At 42.2% G+C, this 18,104-nt stretch overlaps 2 long non-coding RNA genes across 3 annotated transcripts; both read right to left on the bottom strand.

The window, feature by feature from the left end:
• Positions 1-6,294: 6,294 nt before the first annotated feature.
• LOC124278743 lies at positions 6,295-10,241 on the bottom strand. Its single transcript, XR_006899169.1, has 3 exons — positions 10,187-10,241; positions 9,832-9,923; positions 6,295-6,373 (listed from the first exon to the last, which is right to left on the bottom strand). It is a non-coding gene; the product is annotated as an uncharacterized LOC124278743 (long non-coding RNA).
• A 15-nt stretch (positions 10,242-10,256) lies between these two features.
• On the bottom strand, positions 10,257-17,621 carry LOC124278742. 2 transcript variants are annotated; one of them, XR_006899168.1, is made up of 7 exons: positions 17,457-17,621; positions 15,449-15,595; positions 15,078-15,146; positions 14,885-14,950; positions 13,967-14,054; positions 13,168-13,258; positions 10,257-10,364 (listed from the first exon to the last, which is right to left on the bottom strand). It is a non-coding gene; the product is annotated as an uncharacterized LOC124278742 (long non-coding RNA). The 2 variants fall into 2 exon arrangements; XR_006899167.1 differs by having other exon boundaries at positions 15,348-15,595; positions 17,457-17,620.
• Positions 17,622-18,104: the final 483 nt, after the last annotated feature.

Raw genomic sequence — 18,104 nt, 5'->3', positions numbered from 1 at the left:
TACGTGTACACCTTGTCTATATTTGACTTAATGCCTTATGATACGTGTACAATACCTTGTCTATATTTGACTTAATGCCTTATGATACATGTATACCTTTGTCTATATTTGACTTAATGCCTTATGATACGTGTATACCTTGTCTATATTTGACTTAATGCCTTATGATACGTGTACACCTTGTCTATATTTGACTTAATGCCTTATGATACATGTATACCTTGTCTATATTTGACTTAATGCCTTATACCCTTGACTGGGTTGTTAATGCTTTATACCCTCGACAGGACCGGGATATCTTGGATGATGTATCTGTGTTGGATTCCCAGATGTCTGATCACCACGTTATCACCTGTATCCTATCTTTAGTGAAACCGCCAAAGTCTGTTAAAACTGTCAAATCTCGCAATATTAAGAAAAATTGATAGGAGGACTTTAGATCAGATTTACTAAACTCACTACTTTTCACGAGCTTCAAACTGATGATCCGGAAACTTTATGTGAATTGTATAATGACACCCTATCCCATCTCCTTGATAGGCATGCACCCTTTAAAGCGAAGAATATTCCCCGGACCGTTCGTCGTTACCATGGTTTAATGAAGAGATCGCTTCTTTAAAAAGAGAGCGTCGTCATAGAACGGAGATGGAGACAGTCGGGTTTAGAAGTGTATCGTCAAATGTTCACTGCCGCTAGAAACTGTGTAACTAGGGCAGTACGGAGGGCAAAGTCTGCATACACTCTATCAGCTCTACAGTCAGTAAGATCCAGCAGAGAGATGTATCAGCTCCTAAACCGCTTTAGTTGGCAAGGCTAAGGATTCTGCTCTCCCACAGACGTCTGATCTGGGGAACTTGTGGATAACTTCAATAGCTTTTTTTGTTGACAAAATCAGCAAGATTTGAAATGAACTTGATTCATTGGATATACCTGTAACGCATCATGAACCAACGCCATTGGGTCAAATACACTTCATCAGTGCTTTTGCACCATTTTCAGAAGCAGAGGTCCTAAAGCTTTTAACATCAGCAAGACCAACATTTTGTATGTTGGATCCAGCACCAACACGATTTGTTCTTGAGTTCATTGATGTTTTGCTTTCCAGTGATCACACGGATAATAAACAGCAGTTTATCTTCCGGATGTGTCCCCAAGTGTCTGAAGGTCGCTGTTGTTAAGCCACTCCTGAAAAAGCCTGGCTTAGACGCTGACACACTATCGAACTATAGGCCTGTCTCTAATTTATCCTTCATATCAAAATTGCTTGAGAAGGCAATCAAGGTACGCCTTGTTGATCACTTGACCTTGAATGATCTCTATGACGTGCATCAGTCTGCATATCGCCCGATCATTCCACAGAGACCGTACTTCTGCATGTGATGGAGAGACTTCTTGCTGCAGCTGATGCGGGCTATGTTACAGTTCTAACGCTGCTTGATTTATCAGCGGCTTTTGATACCATTGACCATGTTCAACTAACTGAGTGTCTGAAAACAGAATTTGGTATTCATGGCACAGCTCTTGGATGGTTTGTCTCATACCTCAATAATAGGACACAATCTGTGGTCATTCAAGACGTGAAATCGTGTACGCATCAGCTTACATGCGGAGTGCCACAAGGTTCCGTTCTTGGGCCCATTCTCTTTTCACTCTATATGAAGAATCTCGGCAATATCATTCGGCATCATGTTGTGATGTACGAGTCATATGCTGATGACACCCAGCTGTTGCGTTCCACTAAACCGGACTCACTTCCAGCCGATATGTCTATAATCGAAGACTGTATCCTTGACTCCAAAGCATGGATGATACAAAGGAAGCTGAGATTAAATGACAGTAAGACCGAGGTTTTGCTGTGTGGATCGCCCAGTAGCACTGCTAAGGTGGATGTGTCTTCGTTGGTAGTGGGTAATGAGAAAGTTCCTTTCAGTGATTCCGTGAAAGACCTTGGTGTTTTCTAGACTCAAATTTATCTATGGAACCACACGTAAACTCTGTTTTGTAAGTCATGCTATTTTCATCTCAGAAATATTGCTTCCATTCGTGATATTCTGACATTTGATGCAGCTCACACCACCTAGTTCGTTCACTTGTTCTCTCACGTTTGGATTATTGCTGCAGTCTTCTTGTAAATATCCGCCAAGATCTATTGTCCAAGCTCCAGAGGATTCAGAACTCTGCGGCGCGATTGATTTGCCGAGTCAACAAGCGCAGTCACATTACACCATTGCTGATACGCTTACATTGGCTGCCCACGAAACAGAGAATAGAATATAAAATCCTCACACTCGCTTTCAAGTGCCTCCATGACAAAGCTCCAATCTATCTGAAAGATCTCCTCAGTGAATATGTCCCACCACGGCTTTTAAGATCAAGTTCTAATTGTCAGTTGAATGTCCCCAAGGTCAGATTAAAGTCATATGGACATAGACAGTTCTCTTTACACAGCTCCCCTTTTCTGGAACTCACTGCCTCTTCACATCCGACAAGTTGCGTCCGTGGAATCTTTCCAGTCCCAACTGAAAACTTTCCTTTTAAACAAGCTTATGAACTTTAATCCTTTCTTCAGATCACTCTATCTTTTAGCGCCTAGAGAAATTGCCTTGCAGTTTGATTTGTGCGCGCCATACAAGAACACTTATTATTATTATTATTATTTATGATACGTGTATACCTTGTCTATATTTGACTTAATGCCTTATGATACGTGTACACCTTGTCTATATTTGACTTAATGCCTTATGATACGTGTACACCTTGTCTATATTTGACTTAATGCCTTATGATAATGTGTACACCTTGTCTATATTTGACTTAATGCCTTATGATACGTGTACACCTTGTCTATATTTGACTTAATGCCTTATGATACGTGTACACCTTGTCTATATTTGACTTAATGCCTTATGATACGTGTACACCTTGTCTATATTTGACTTAATGCCTTATGATAATGCGGTACACCTTTGTCTATATTTGACTTAATGCCTTATGATACGTGTACACCTTGTCTATATTTGACTTGCCTTATGATACATGTACACCTTGTCTATATTTGACTTAATGCCTTATGATACGTGTATACCTTGTCCATATTTGACTTAATGCCTTATGATACATGTACACCTCGTTTATATTTGACTTAATGCCTTATGATACGTGTACACCTTGTCTATATTTGACTTAATGCCTTATGATACATGTACACCTTCGTCTATATTTGACTTAATGCCTTATGATACGTGTACACCTCGTCTATATTTGACTTAATGCCTTATGATACGTGTACACCTTCGTCTATATTTGACTTAATGCCTTATGATACATGTACACCTTGTCTATATTTGACTTAATGCCTTATGATACGTGTACACCTTGTCTATATTTGACTTAATGCCTTATGATACGTGTACACCTTGTCTATATTTGACTTAATGCCTTATGATACGTGTACACCTTGTCTATATTTGACTTAATGCCGTATGATACGTGTACCTTGTCTATATTTGACTTAATGCCGTATGATACGTGTACACCTTGTCTATATTTGACTTAATGCCTTATGATACGTGTACACCTTGTCCATATTTGACTTAATGCCTTATGATACGTGTACACCTTGTCTATATTTGACTTAATGCCTTATGATACGGTACACCTTGTCCATATTTGACTTAATGCCTTATGATACGCGGTACACCTTGTCTATATTTGACTTAATGCCTTATGATACGCGGTACACCTTGTCTATATTTGACTTAATGCCTTATGATACGTGTACACCTTGTCTATATTTGACTTAATGCCTTATGATACGTGTACACCTTGTCTATATTTGACTCAAAGCCTTATGATACACACCCTGTTGAAACATGTTTAAACCTTCAGCAAGGTTTTTTCCTCATCATGATTTTAAACATGTTTAAATTTTGGGAATGTTGTGTTTATTTTGTGTGTAGGGTTGGAGATGACGGCTCATTTTAAGTCTTTTAAACCCTAAACGTGATTAGACTGTACACATCAAAAGTGTATTCCGTTTTGTATTAAACACATTTCCAAACATGTTTACATATAAACTGTGTGACTAGGTGTAGTTGTGGGTCATCTGGCCACTGGTACCCACTGGACGCTGCCCCACCTGGCGATGGTTTACATTGACTATGTAATGTAGCATCATATATAGCCCAGACGACAGGGCAGTCCCATTATTCACAACCAACTCATGGATTATCCTCGAAGAAAAACCAAGGATTATTCGCGACTTTACGATAACGCCTGGCCCTAATATGGCCGATTCCAGTAGAATCCTGACCGCTTCTGTTTGTGTCCGTTGTCGTTGTGTGCTTATCAATAACTAAATCAATCAGATTTTCCCAGTTGTCGAACTGTGAGAACAGTTTACTGAAACTTGATATAAGCTTAATGACGAGTACTTGTATTACATGTGAGGTTCGCCTTTGAGCCTTAGCACGTGCATATCTAAGATTAATGTATGGGGCGACCGAAGGGCCAAATCAATCATACACACATAATTATGAAATGAATATAAATGTCTATATGGGGGTTAACTCACAGTGTTTTTCCATGAGTATTTACACGCGAGCCCGACCATGACGAGTACAGTTTGGCGGGATCAATGATGTTGGGGTGCCCCTCACGGACTGTGAAGTTGACCTTGTGACGATCACGGAAAATCTGACTGGGCAACAGTGCATCACTGACAGGGTTGTTGTACCACATTTTGATGACCATCCTCTGAACCCAGGGTCAGTTCTCAAGGATCGACAATGCTAGGCAACACCCTCCACGTGCCGTTGGTAATATCTTCACGCCAAGAAGCGTAGCAACTCTGTCATAACCTGCCAGATCTCGATCCCATAGAGCATGTTTAGGGCATTAGGGGGCCGCAGAATACCCCATAATCGAAAGTACATTGTAACAAATCCTCCATCAAGAATTAACCGCAGTACCTCAAAACAGATTCAACGCCTGATGCAGTCGGCGAGGAGGAGGGTCAGGGATGTTGACCTTGTCTCTGGGACAACTGTGTGGCTGCTGTGTCTGGGACAACTGTGTGGCTGCTGTGTCTGGGACAACTGTGTGGCTGGTTTGTCTGGGACAACTGTGTGGGCTGGTGTGTCACGGACAACTGTGTGGCTGTGGGTTTGAATCCTTGATGGGACTCAACACAACGAAATTACTAGAATCTGTACTTTTACTGAGAGAATGTAATTCCAAATATAACATATTTTCATATCTTGGTCAGGATCCATCCAAGTCCTATTTACACATCAGGTGTGTGTTGGGTGTGTAGGGTGTGTGTGTCCGTGAAGTCCAAGAACCATTTACACATCTTCATTCAGTCATATCTCATGGATCTTCACTGAAGATCCATATGTGTCACATCAACACAAATTTGTAAAGGATCCATCTTAGTCCAATTTACATATCCTCTTTCTGGATCCACGCCATTACCCTTTTTGGGAATCTTTCTAAGTCACATCTACACATCTTCGCTCATGATGGACCTCTGACAAGTCTATATATCTTTGTTCAGGATCCTGCTCAGGCACACCTACATATCTTTGAGGAGCATCCATCTCGGTCACATCTACACATCTTCATTCAGGATCCATCTCAGGCACACCTACATATCTTTGAGGAGCATCCATCTCGGGTCACATCTACACATCTTCATTCAGGATCCATCTCAGGCACACCTACATATCTTTGAGGAGCATCCATCTCGGGTCACATCTACACACATCTTCATTCAGGATCCATCTCAGGCACACCTACATATCTTTGAGGAGCATCCATCTCGGTCGCATCTACACATCTCCGTTGAGGACCCAAATCAGGCACACCTACATATCTTTGAGGAGCATCCATCTCGGTCGATCTACATCTTCATTCAGGACCCATCTCAGGCACACCTACATATCTTTGTGGAGCATCCATCTCGTCGCATCTACACATCTCCGTTGAGGACCCAAATCAGGCACACCTACATATCTTTGAGGAGCATCCATCTCGGTCGCATCTACACATCTCCGTTGAGGACCCAAATCAGGCACACCTACATATCATTGAGGAGGATCCATCTCGGGTCACATCTACACATCTTTGTTGAGGATCTACATATTGTCATTCAGGATCCATCTTAGTCATATCTACATATTCCACTGTCACACTGACATGTCCTGGTCAGTGGTCTAGACTGCCACATGCTACGTGGTCCTTGTCCTCACCAGATGTTGTCACCATGTGTATCAACACCTCGATTGACTTCCTCGAACTCCCATTTTCTTCACCATTGTTGAGAAAATCTCTGGAGTGTCAGCTAAAGTGTTATCCTTGTCATATTCAGCCACTGCAGCAGAAAAGTGTGGAACAAGTACAAAACACATTTCAACACAATTTGATGTTCCACCTCACAAGCGTGTCAGCTTGGGCCACACTGATAACTTCCCTAGGCACCAAACTGTCAGTGTGAGGTGTCCGCGAGAGTCAGTCAGCTGTCAGAATAGAGTCAGTCAACTATTTAGGGCATCAGTGTGAGGTGTCCGCAGAGAGTCAGTCAGCTGTCAGAATAGAGTCAGTCAACTATTTAGGGCATCAGTGTTAGGTGTCAGCTTAGAGTCAGTCATTCAGTATAGGCATCAGTGTGAGGTGTCAGCATAGAGCCAGTCAGTCATTATGGGCATCAGTGTGAGGTGTCAGCATAGAGTCAGTCATTGAGTATAGGCATCAGTTTTAGGTGTCAGCATAGAGTCAGTCATTCAGTATAGGCATCAGTGTTAGGTGTCAGCATAGAGTCAGTCATTGAGTATAGGCATCAGTGTTGGGTGTCAGCACAGAGTCAGCCATTGAGGGCATCAGTGTGAGGTGTCAGCATAGAGTCAGTCATTGAGTATAGGCATCAGTGTTGGGTGTCAGCATAGAGTCAGTCATTATGGGCATCAGTGTGAGGTGTCAGCATAGAGTCAGTCATTGAGTATAGGCATCAGTGTTGGGTGTCAGCATAGAGTCAGTCATTATGGGCATCAGTGTGAGGTGTCAGCATAGAGTCAGTCATTGAGTATAGGCATCAGTGTTAGGTGTCAGCATAGAGTCAGTCATTATGGGCATCAGTGTGAGGTGTCAGCATAGAGTCAGTCATTGAGTATAGGCATCAGTGTGAGGTGTCAGCATAGAGTCAGTCATTATGGGCATCAGTGTGAGGTGTCAGCATAGAGTCAGTCATTCAGTATAGGCATCAGTGTTGGGTGTCAGCATAGAGTCAGTCAGTCATTATGGGCATCAGTGTGAAGTGTCAGCATAGAGTCAGTCATTGAGTATAGGCATCAGTGTTAGGTGTCAGCATAGAGTCAGTCAATCAGTATAGGCATCAGTGCGAGGTGTCAGTATAGAGCCAGTCATTCAGTATAGGCATCAGTGTTGGGTGTCAGCATAGAGTCAGTCATTATGGGCATCAGTGTGAGGTGTCAGCATAGTCAGTCATTGAGTATAGGCATCAGTGTTGGGTGTCAGCATAGAGTCAGTCATTATGGGCATCAGTGTGAGGTGTCAGCATAGAGTCAGTCATTGAGTATAGGCATCAGTGTTGGAGTGTCAGCATAAAGCCAGTCATTATGGGCATCAGTGTGAGGTGTCAGCATAGAGTCAGTCATTCAGTATAGGCATCAGTGTTAGGTATCAGCATAGAGTCAGTCATTATGGGCATCAGTGTGAGGTGTCAGCATAGAGTCAGTCATTGAGTATAGGCATCAGTGTTGGGTGTCAGCATAGAGTCAGTCATTGAGTATAGGCATCAGTGTTGGGTGTCAGCATAGAGTCAGTCATTATAGGCATCAGTGTTAGGTGTCAGCATAGAGCCAGTCAGTCATTATGGGCATCAGTGTGAGGTGTCAGCATAGAGTCAGTCATTATGGGCATCAGTGTGAGGTGTCAGCATAGAGTCAGTCATTGAGTATAGGCATCAGTGTTGGGTGTCAGCATAGAGCCAGTCAGTCATTATGGGCATCAGTCTGAGGTGTCAGCATAGAGCCAGTCATTGAGTATAGGCATCAGTGTTGGGTGTCAGCATAGAGTCAGTCATTACGATCATCAGTTGAGATGTCAGCAAAGAGTCAGCCATTGAGGGCATCAGTGTGGGGTGTCAGCTTAGAGTCAGTCATTGAGTATAGGCATCAGTGTGAGGTGTCAGCATAGAGTCAGTCATTGAGTATAGGCATCAGTGTTGGGTGTCAGCATAGAGTCAGTCATTACGATCATCAGTTGAGGTGTCAGCATAGAGTCAGCCATTGAGGGCATCAGTGAGGGGTGTCAGCTTAGAGTCAGTCATTCAGTATAGGCATCAGTGTTAGGTGTCAGCATAGAGTCAGTCATTGAGTATAGGCATCAGTGTTGGGTGTCAGCATAGAGTCAGTCATTACGATCATCAGTTGAGGTGTCAGCATAGAGTCAGCCATTGAGGGCATCAGTGTGGGGTGTCAGCTTAGAGTCAGTCATTCAGTATAGGCATCAGTGCTAGGTGTCAGCATAGAGTCAGTCATTGAGTATAGGCATCAGTGAGGTGTCAGCATAGAGTCTGTCATTACGATCATCGTGTGTGAGGTGTCAGCTTAGAGTCCGCCATCATTCAGTATAGGCATCAGTGTGAGGTGTCAGCTTAGAGTCCGGCCATTCAGTATAGGCATCAGTTTTAGGTGTCAGCATAGAGTCAGTCATTATGATCATCAGTTGAAGTGTCATGGTAGAGTCAGTCATTCATTATGGGCATCAGTTGAGGTGTCTGCATAGAGTCAGTCATTATGATCATCAGTTAAAGTGTCAGCATAGAGTCAGTCAGCTATTGAGGGCATCAGTTGAGGTGTCAGCATAGAGTCAGTCAGCTATTGAGGGCATCAGTTGAGGTGTCAGCATAGAGTCAGTCAGCTATTGAGGGCATCAGTTGAGGTGTCAGCATAGAGTCAGACATTATGGGCATCAGTTGAGGTGTCAGCATAGAGTCAGTCAATTTTTGAGGGCATCAGATGAGGTGTCCGCATAGAGACAGTCAGCTATTGAGGGCATCAGTTGAGGTGTCAGCGTGAGTCAGTCAGGTATTTAGGGCATCAGTGTTAGGTGTCACCATAGAGTCAGTCAGCTATTGAGGGCATCAGATGAGGTGTCAGCATAGAGTCAGTCAGTTATTGAGGGCATGAGATGAGGTATCAGCTTAGAGTCAGTCAGTTATTGAGGGCATCAGTGTTAGGTGTCAGCATAGAGTCAGTCAGTTATTGAGGGCATCAGATGAGATGTCAGCTTAGAGTCAGTCAGGTATTTAGAGCATCAGTGTGAGGGTGTCAGCATAGACTCAGTCAGCTATTGAGGGCATTAGATGAGGTGTCAGCATAGAGTCAGTCAGTTATTGAGGGCATTAGATGAGGTGTCAGCATAGAGTCAGTCAGTTATTGAGGGCATTAGATGAGGTGTCAGCATAGAGTCAGTCAGTTATTGAGGGCATCAGATGAGGTGTCAGCCAGGTATTTAGAGCATCAGTGTGAGGTGTCAGCATAGAGTCAGTCAGCTATTGAGGGCATCAGTTGAGATGTCAGCATAGAGTCAGTCAGCTATTGAGGGCATCAGTTGAGGTGTCAGCATAGAGTCAGTCAGCTATTGAGGGCATCAGTTGAGATGTCAGCTTAGAGTCAGTTATTCTTCTCATGTATGTAAGTGTGGTTATCAACAAAGCAACCATCTCATATAAAACACAAGTTCGAAAGAACTAATGCAACAGTGCTATATAAAACAAACAACAAATTGAATTCAAAGAATGTGTCTTACTTTTCTGTGGCACTTTTACTGCAAGGGTAAGATGTCTATCGATGCGGTACAGAGGACTGGCCACAAACCCCCACTCCAAAACACAGCTGGGTCTACAACACAAGGAACATTTTATCATTCTGAGTGGATACACCAAACTGCTTACCTCTGTTGACCCTGACTGATAATGTTTTATGTCACCTGTTGTGGTGCTGACTGATCAGTGATATTGTTACCTGTTGTGGTGGTGTATGATTGGTTATATTGTCACCTGTTGTGGTGGTGACTGATTGGTTATATTGTCACCTGTTGAGGTGCTGACTGATTGGTTATATTGTCACCTGTTGTTGTGCTGACTGATTGGTTATATTGTCACCTGTTGTGGTTGTCGCTGTGGATGACCAGGCCATGGAGCTGACCCTCGTGAATGCTAATTTAACGCTGTCGGGTAGTTCTCAATGCAGTGGTTCATCACCTCCTCTCGCCTCCTCTACGCATCGCAAGAAGGAAACAAGAATTGTGAAAAGCCTGGTATTTCTCGGTCCTCAGTCAGCCTACACAGATACAAGTTACCATTGTGTACAGAAAACTGCCTCTGTTACATCCTAACAATAAATTTATGTTCATTACACTAAAAGCTTCACTAATATTCAACAGACTTCGGCCTTCAGGGTCGACATATTTAGTTGCCAACATTCCATGATCTCACTCCTACAGCTAGGATTAACAGTTAACATCCCATGATCTCACTCCTACAGCTAGGGTTAACAGTTAACATCCCATGATCTCACTCCTACAGCTAGGGTTAACAGTTAACATCCCATGATCTCACTCCTGTAGCTAGGGTTAACAGTTAACATCCCATGATCTCACTCCTGAAGCTAGAGTTAACAGTTAACATCTCATGATCTCACTCCTGAAGCTAGGGTTAACAGTTAACATCCCATGATCTCACTCCTGTAGCTAGGGTTAACAGTTAACATCCCATGATCTCACTCCTGAAGCTAGGGTTAACAGTTAACATCTCATGATCTCACTCCTGAAGCTAGGGTTAACAGTTAACATCCCATGATCTCACTCCTGTAGCTAGGGTTAACAGCTAACATCCCATCTCACTCCTCTGAAGCTAGAGTTAACAGTTAACATCCCATGATCTCACTCCTGAAGCTAGGGTTAACAGTTAACATCTCATGATCTCACTCCTGAAGCTAGGGTTAACAGTTAACATCCCATGATCTCACTCCTGTAGCTAGGGTTAACAGCTAACATCCCATCTCACTCCTAAAGCTAGGGTTAACAGTTAACATCCCATGATCTCACTCCTGTAGCTAGGGTTAACAGCTAACATCCCATGATCTCACTCCTGTAGCTAGGGTTAACAGTTAACATCCCATGATCTCACCTCCTGTAGCTAAGATTAACAGTTAACATCCCATGATCTCACTCCTGAAGCTAGGGTTAACAGTTAACATCCCATCTCACTCCTGAAGCTAGAGTTAACAGTTAACATCCCATGATCTCACTCCTGAAGCTAGGGTTAACAGTTAACATCTCATGATCTCACCCTGAAGCTAGGGTTAGAGAGTTAACATCCCATGATCTCACTCCTGTAGCTAGGGTTGACAGCTAACATCCCATGATCTCACTCCTATAGCTAGGATTAACAGTTAACCAGGGATGGAAATAACCCATTGCCCGATGTCCGAGTCCAGTGTTTTTTTTTCTGTCGGGCAAGCAAATTTTTTACATCATACTGTACCGTGTCCAGTTGATTTTCCAATGTTAATCATGTTGTTTATTTAAAAACAACAAGAAAAATTATCAGGGCAAGTGATTTTACATGTGCCACTGTACAGGAGTACACTACCAATTTTAAAGTTATTTCCACCCCTCGTTAACACCCCATGATCTCACTCCTGAAGCTAGGTTTAACAGTTAACATCAGAGGGACTCACTCCTGTAGCTAGGGTTAACAGTTAACATCAGAGGGACTCACTCCTGTAGCTAGGGTTAACAGTTAACATCAGAGGGACTCACTCCTGTAGCTAGGGTTAACAGTAAACACATGCTGGACTCCACTCCTGTAGCTAGGGTAACAGTTAACATCAGAGGGACTCACTCCTGTAGCTAGGGTTAACAGTAAACACATGCTGGACTCACTACTGCTAGCATTAACAGTTAACATGAAAGGGACTCCACTCCTGTAGCTAGGGTTAACAGTTAACATGAGAGGGACTTACTCTTGTAGCTAGGGATTAACAGTTAACACGAGAGGAATCACTCCTGTAGCTAGGGGTAACAGTCAACATGAGAGGGACTTACTCTTGTAGCTAGGGTTAACAGTTAACACGAGAGGGACTCACTCCTGCAGCAAGCTGCTTAATGGTTAACATGAGAGGGACTTACTCTTGTAGCTAGGGTTAATGGTTAACATGAGAGGGACTCACTCCTGCATCTAGGGTTAATGGTGAACATGAGAGGGACTTACTCTTGTAGCAAGGGGGTAACAGTTAACATGAGAGGGACTTACTCCTGTAGCTAGGGTTAACAGTTAACATGAGAAAGACTCTACTCCTGTAGCTAGGGTGAACAGTTAACATGAGAGGGACTCACTCCTGCAGCTAGGGTTAACAGTTAACATGAGAGGGACTTACTCTTGTAGCTAGGGTTAACAGTTAACATGAGAAAGACTTACTCCTGTAGCTAGGGTTAATGGTTAACATGAGAGGGACTTACTCCTGTAGCTAGGGTTAACAGTTAACATGAGAGGGACTTACTCTTGTAGCTAGGGTTAACAGTTAACATGAGAGGGAATCACTCCTGCAGCTAGGGTTAACAGTTAACATGAGAGGGATTTACTCTCCTGTAGCTAGGGTTAACAGTTAACATGAGAAAGACTTTACTCCTGTAGCTAGGGTTAACAGTTAACATGAGAGGGACTTCACTCCTGTAGCTAGGGTTAACAGTTAACATGAGAGGGACTCACTCCTGCAGCTAGGGTTAACAGTTAACATGAGAGGGACTCACTCCTGTAGCTAGGGTTAACAGTTAATACAAGAGGGGACTAACTCCTGCAGCTAGGGTAACAGTTAATACAAGAGGGACTCACTCCTGCAGCTAGGGTTAACAGTTAACATGAGAGGGACTCACTCCTGTAGCTAGGGTTAACAGTTAATACAAGAGGGACTCACTCCTGTAGCTAGGGAGTAACAGTTAATACAAGAGGGACTCCACCTCCTGTAGCTAGGGGTAACAGTTAATACAAGAGGGACTCACTCCTGTAGCTAGGGTTAATGGTTAACATGAGAGGGACTTACTCCCCAGCTAGGGGTAACAGTTAATACAAGAGGGACTCACTCCTGCAGCTGTGTCCCTATTGTAGCCTCAATGTCATCCTCCACATACAGTGTGACCTCCGCGACCTTCGTGACCTTGACTCTTGACGCCTCTGTAGAGAATACAGTAATAGTCAACTGAGGACATAATGGCTGCCATATACTGTAAATCATGAAATTAATGCGAGCATTTTATTAATGCACGAAAAATGCCTCTGTACTCTTCGCATTATTATAATGACGATTTCAGTCCGACCGTGTCTACTTTGGTAAACTTAATAAAAGACAGAAAAATGTAAATCTGTTGACATTACACCAACACAGGCCACTTCCTCATTACAGGTATCTCAAGCCACAAGTTATTATCACTGGTTATAATCCCTGGTCATTGTTTAAAGTCACTCAAGCACATCAGTCAGACCTAACATTCTCCAGCCGCTTGTTTTTGCACCTTGGTAGTGACTAGTGTCTTTCAAGTCGGATTACATTTATAAATGTTGTCATAAGACAAGTAGTAGCAAACAATCACATGATCAAAACATCGCCAGCTCATTTCCATTCATTGCTTAATAAGCTCAATTCAGGTTATTTGGTAACTAACAAGTGTGAAAAGAAACTGAACAACATCAAAGATTCAGGGTGTCCCATTTTATCATCACATTCCTGAGCTCGCATTGATTTCGTGACGCATGTTAGACTGGACCCTCATACTCGCATTAAAATAGTGACGCATCAATTTCATGATTTACAGTTTCTACATGACCTATCAATTGTTTGTCTCTCTATATGTATGATTATGAAACAATTCAAACAGGACTTACAAAATCCTCCAGTATGTCGTATGTAAGTTGGAAGGGGTCCCATTACAGAAACCTTCAATGAAATGCTGCCTGTTCAACACATTCTGGTCTGGAAAACAGAGAAACATCAGATCAAAATGACAGACAGCAATTGAGCTGTAGACAGATATGTCTTAATTCTGACACTGACAGACAGCCATGTACAGTGAGACCCCTATATCCGACACATTCGTTTTTTTATGTAAATCGCCTGGACAACTGAAAATCTTGATATCTGTCATCCGGCTTAGGCGTTGAAATGGTAGCGAGCATACACTTCTGGTTTAAAATCACTTTCAAAACTGCATGGTCATTTTGATTTGATTTGCCAATTACAATTCACTCTGTATCAGATAGGCCTACTAATCACCACCAATACACTGCTGATCGGTCATTAATCCGGATTAGCAGACCTTGTCTCGTGTCAAGACATGTGGGACACTCGCGCTTCACTTCACACGGTCAGGGGAAGATAAAGCTTCGTGAGGATAAGTAAGTCAGTTTTGTGTTGATGTAGCCGGTTGGTTTGTAAAAACCGTCTGGGAACGGAAACCACATATCCATTATAGACAGTCACTTTTATAACGTAAGAGATTGGTTTTTCATGAAAATTGACCAGAAATCGAGGTTTCCGGATATTTGGGGTCCGGGTATCTGGGGTCTCACTGTATACCATGTGATAGGTCAGTTAACTGTTAGGCTACAGCACACTGTTTAGATGACCATCATTTGCTTAAAATCATATATCTATAAAAATGATAACATAACAAATTTACAAGGAGCCCATAACAGTTATTACTTCAGCTTTGTGTTCAGGCAGTTTAGACAGGTTACATTATTCTAGGCTTGAGTTGAACTCTAGGGTCTGGCAGACCAACTAACTGTTCAGCACATACTGACCTTGTTGTAATGGGATCCAGTTTGTAGTGTTGAACTGCAGACCAGTCAGTTTTGGTTCATGTCCAACTGATGAACAGAGATTACAGATATGGAACGACTTCATGTTATGTATGTGAAATGAATGAACTTGAATGAAGACCAGGTATTTTGTGGAGGTAATGAGGAGGTGTGCATGTAATGAAGGCATGCCTACCATTTCCTCCAGCTTGTCGATCTCCTCCTGCACCTCCTCCAGGCTCAGAGCTGATATCGTCCAGAATCTCTGCAACAGATCTTAACCATCAGTGGAATGTGAGAATAGTTAAAATGCATTCAGTTACAAACTCACAGGTTTTAACATAAAAATTCTTTGACACTTACATATTGTGGTAGCACAACAGATATATTTTCAATGCTGCCACAGTAAAAGGCATTTGGCAATTTTTGTTCTTAAAGTTTTATCTCACTGTTGATCACAGTTCACCCCAACCAAGCCCTGGAAGTCTTCCCTCCTTCCCAAAGGATCTTTCTTTCAAGGTCAATCTTCACCTCAAGGTCTGCAATCTCTTGTTCAAGCTGTATCACCTGTGCATTCAGCTGCGATCCCAGCCCTGTGAGTTCCCTCCCTTGGTCAAGGGATGTCGCTGCTTCTCCACGCTGTCCGTGGTGTCCAGTCATGTCTGTCTGTTGGTGTAATGCGGACATACTCGCTCAATGTCGCTGGTGTCCATTCTGTAGAGGAAGACATTCCCTGCCAGCATTATGACTGCGCCAAACTATCACTGTGTGATGGTCAGACTAAACAACGATGTGTGTCATGCTGTAAAAAGATTTGGTTCCCCATAGTAAAAGTTCCGGTGAACTTTTCATTCCAACATTTGTTCCTGTAATAGTGCATGCGAACAATTATTTCGTTCCGCACACACAGAATTTATTCGGTAAAGAGGAACTTCCACACACATCATAAAAAAAGTGTCTAAAAGAGGGTTTTGTTTGTTGGGGTGGTCTTAAAAATTGGGGCGGGGAACGGAAAGGAAAAAAGATTTTCCCTCACGGTATTTGTTCCATTTGCAACAAATCATGCGGCTATCAAGAAGCAATTATCATGTGTGAAAGTTACTTAATTTTTTTATGAAAATACATTGTAGATTCCCCAGAATGCTAACTGATGATTCTAAATGAATCTTGAGTTAAAAGAGTTCAGTTATTATGTAACCAAGTTACCTTCATTAATCAGGTTACAGTCAGTAGCCAGGTTACAGTCAACATGTAAACCAAGTTACAGTCAGTCAGTAGCCAGGTTACAGTTGACATGTAACCAAGTTACAGTCAGTCAGTAGCCAGGTTGCAGTCAACATGTTACCAAGTTAGTCAGTAGCCAGGTTACAGTCAACATGTTACCAAGTTAGTCAGTAGCCAGGTTACAGTCAACATGTAACCAATTAACAGTCAGTCAGTCAGCCAGGTTACAGTCAACATGTAACAATGAACAGTCAGTCAGTAGCCAGATTTCAGTCAACATGTAACCAAGTTACAGTTAGTTGGTAGCCAGGTTACAGTCACTATGTAACCAAGTTACAGTCAGTCAGTAGCCAGGTTAGTGAACATGTAACCTAGTTACAGTTAGTCAGTAGCCAGATTACAGTCAACATGTAACCAAGTTGGAGTTCGAGTCAGTAGCCAGGTTACAGTCGATTATGTAACCAAGTTACAGTCAGTAGCCAGGTTACAGTCGGCATACAACCACGCTACAGTCAGTAGCCAGATTACAGCCTCGACATGTAACCAAGTTACAGTCAGTAGCCAGGTTACAGTCGATTATGTAACCAAGTTACAGTCAGTAGCCAGGTTACAGTCGACATGTAACCACGTTACAGTCAGTAGCCAGGTTACAGTTGACATGTAACCAAGTTACAGTCAGTAGCCAGGTTACAGTCAACATGAAACCAAGTTACAGTTAGTCAGTACCCAGTTTACAGTCAGCATGTAAACTTAAAGTTACAGTTAGTCAGTAGCCAGGTTACAGTCGACATGTAACCAAGTTACAGTCAGTAGCCAGGTTACAGTCGACATGTAACCACGTTACAGTCAGTAGCCAGGTTACAGTTGACATGTAACCAAGTTACAGTCAGTAGCCAGGTTACAGTCAACATGAAACCAAGTTACAGTTAGTCAGTACCCAGTTTACAGTCAGCATGTAAACCAAGTTACAGTTAGTCAGTAGCCAGGTTACAGTCAACATGTAACCAAGTTGAAGTTAGTTGAGATCCCGGAAGTTGGATGAGTCCATTTTGCATTCAATAATGACTGAATAGGTTAGGCCTGACGGTATTTGTTCCTGTTCGATGGAATATTTGCCGTATGTGCGGAAATTTTATTAGTCTCATCCATTCTCAATTTCACGGCATTTATTCCGAACCGGAACGTTTACTACTCGGAACTAAATCATGTTTACAATGCTCCCAACAAACACAGAAACATCCAAATTGTGCTCTACGAAGTAATATTTATTCACAAAGGACAGCATTAAGTAATATATACAGTATTAAAAAACACACACATAATATACGCTAAAAGTTAAGAAAATGCCTACTGGTCGATTTTTCGCTGCACAGAACTTGCGATTGTGTCAATTTCCGAAGAGCCCGCCATCTTCATGAAGATTGAGGACCTCTCATTAACAAATAAAGCTATGAATATTTCGACGTGCTAAAACAAAACAGGCACAGGTTGTGAATTTTTTTTATTTGGCCAAGGCTACAAAAATCTGTTAAAAACGATAAAGAATTCAATGATTATTCATTTCATGTTATTCACATAGAGAGATGAATACTACAAAATGATAAGTCCCGTCGCATTCTGTTCGTATGGACAAACCGATAATGACTGACAGTCGTATTCCCATATATTCCTCACAATTCAAGTATAAATTCCTTACAGTTCGTGCAAGTATGAGACGTGATTCCTTTCTATACTATAATAGTGATAGTTATGATTTTCTGAAACAAAGGGCATTCTTGCAAACAGAATTTAACCATTCCCATGAATGTTCCTTATTTTTCTAATCGAACGAACTAAAACATTTAATATATTTTAGGAAGCGAAATACGATTTTTAAATAATACACACACATTACCAAATCATAGGTCAAAGAAATTCTACAGAATAAGGCTACCAAAATAGGTTAAAGACGGATATTATTGAAAAGAATAAATCCTATGTATATCCTGCAAGGTGTGTT

Source organism: Haliotis rubra, unplaced genomic scaffold, assembly GCF_003918875.1.
Source record: "Haliotis rubra isolate DU_JTF1 unplaced genomic scaffold, ASM391887v1 Scf241, whole genome shotgun sequence".
Lineage (NCBI taxonomy): Eukaryota > Metazoa > Mollusca > Gastropoda > Lepetellida > Haliotidae > Haliotis > Haliotis rubra.
Note: the sequence above shows the minus strand (reverse complement) of the source record. Positions and strands in the feature narration are given on the sequence as shown.